General features: G+C 41.9%; 1 pseudogene; it reads right to left on the reverse strand.

Annotated features, from left to right (window-relative positions):
* Nucleotides 1-224: 224 nt before the first annotated feature.
* LOC111172617 (cytochrome b-c1 complex subunit 8 pseudogene) lies at nt 225-1,187 on the reverse strand (annotated as a pseudogene).
* Between the last annotated feature and the right edge of the window lie 1,126 nt (nt 1,188-2,313).

Genomic DNA, 2,313 nt, shown 5'->3' on the forward strand with positions numbered 1-2,313 from the left:
TTAATTGCTTTTATATTGTGTCTTAAGTTTAGAAATCCCTTCATTCTAGAGAGCCTCACTAAAACATTGAGGTCTTAATTTTTGTAATTATTTACTTACTATTAATTTCTCTGGGTAATCCCCAAGTTTCATTTGGGCTAGAACCTGTGTTACCCCATGCGGATCTTCAGCACTAAACTCAACCCTTGGCATATTGTAAGGTCTTCAATTCATGCACTAAATCAGTAAACAGATTTAGAAATTAATGCCTTTTATTGTCAGTTGATAGACAAGAAACTGAGGCACAAAGTGGTTAAATGACTTGCTCAAGGTATATACAATTTATAGACTGGTATATCCAGGTCTCCAGAATTTCATTGTTTTTGTTTATTTGTTTGTTTCCTTCCAAAAGGCAGTGTTGGATGTAAGCAGAGGCATAGGCAATCTTAAGGTTCATCACCTCCCTGCCCAGTTGGAGTGTGAGAAACTTTAAATAACCTCCATGCCTGCTTTGGGTCACGATCAGTATCTGAGAGTTGTTGACTCCAAGAGCCCTCATTTGGAGTGGGCTTCTTCTCATCAGGCAGGTGAATAGCTTTAGAACTCAGTAATTAAGGGGTCAATGATTCACGCAAAGAGTTCCACATTTTTTTTTTTTTGCGGCCTCTAATAAGTTTATTGTGTCTTCGAGACACTACAATGTAGACTCCTCTCCCAGAGAAGAGTCTTTCAGAGACAAGGGACCATTATCCAGATGAGATGTTCATTTGTCATTTTCATAGGCAGCTGGATTCTTCCTCTTGGATTTCTCAAACTCCTGTGTTCCCCATGTGTAGACAAAATAAAACACTACAAGTGGCGGCACGACGCGAAGGATGCACGCCTGAGTGCGGTGCAGCATGTTGGGCATGCCCTTGCTGAAGCAGTGCGGGAAGGCGCGCTGCTCCAAGGGCGACAAGCTGTAGGTGATCACAGGCCGCACCCGCATCAGATGCCCAAACTCGCGGCCCATGGTCGCTGCAGCGCCGAGGTCGCCTCTCCCTCTGCAGCGCAGAATCCACCGGCCTCCCATTCCACATTTAGACACAGATAACACGCACTTCAAAAAAGAGAGAAAAAACCCTCACCTTTAACCAACTTTTATTCCTCTTGCTCTCTCGCTTTCCTGGAAACTGATGAGAAGTACCTCTGTAATTTAAGCCTAATGACAAAGTGCAAAGTCATTGCCTACTTTTATTGAATTGTCTTCTGCTTTATGGACTAATTCAAGGAATGACGCACTGCTACACAAACCCATGTGCTCATCCCCATTCAGCTCAGCTTTCTCCTGCCTAGGATTCGCTGTCTTTGCTGTAGGAGACTGATCGTGGACTTGAAACACAACCACGGGACCAGTTCTGCCTTGGCCATTTATACTCTGAGTGGCCTCAAGTAAATGACTGAACCTCTCTCTGCCTTGCTTTCCTGACGTAGAAAATGTGGGTGATAATTTCTACCCTAACTTCTTCATGGATAAGTGAGATTTCAATTAGGTAATTTATTTAAGAGTCCTTTGAATAAAATAATAAAACATATAAATAAAAAACAAAGTGTATAGACATAAGCTATTATTATTGTCACCAAGGGTTTTTTGAAAGGAAAATGCATCCTACTCGGTATTTGTTTCCTTTACACTATAACTTCAAAGTCCAGATTTTAAGTAGGGGTAAATAGATGACCAACTCACATTCTTCCAGGCGTTACCACCTTCTCATCATTCTGAATTTCCTCAGAATGCCAACGTTCCAGTCACCCTGTGTTTCCTGATCTCCTATAGATTCTTGGTTCCTATTATTTATACTTTCTTTTCAACACCTCAAATCAAAACTTTATTGTTTTCCGAGAAGTCCTCCTGTTTCCAGTCTCTCCTAGACTGATCTTCATAATGGCTTTCCACTGCCTGGAGAAAATTCCAAATCCCTTAGAACTCTGCAATTTGGAACTGTCAAGACATCACTGCTTTATGTTTCCAGGTTCCATAAGGAACCCCTCTGCCCCGCCCCCATCCACAAATCTGCTCGTTTTACTATTCCTTTGGAACTTCAGTGAGGCTTATTAGAGTCCTTCACAAAATCCTTCCTTCCTTAGCCTACAAACCATTCAGTACACTGGGGTCTTACACGTGTTATGAAAACTCTAGGATTATCATTTCTCTCCCTCTCCTGAAAACTTCTGTCAGACCACACTGTCCTTAGACCAGTATCCCTGAGAGGATTGTTAAGGTCCTTTATAACGTTCTTAGCTTATGCACTTCACCCCACACTTCTTCCCCAAACAAATCATTTCTTATCAAAC

This window comes from Delphinapterus leucas, chromosome 16 (assembly GCF_059928025.1).
Source record: "Delphinapterus leucas isolate spDelLeu-1000000601 "Yukka" chromosome 16, BTC_Dleu_Yukka2, whole genome shotgun sequence".
In the NCBI taxonomy this organism is placed as follows: Eukaryota; Metazoa; Chordata; class Mammalia; order Artiodactyla; family Monodontidae; genus Delphinapterus; species Delphinapterus leucas.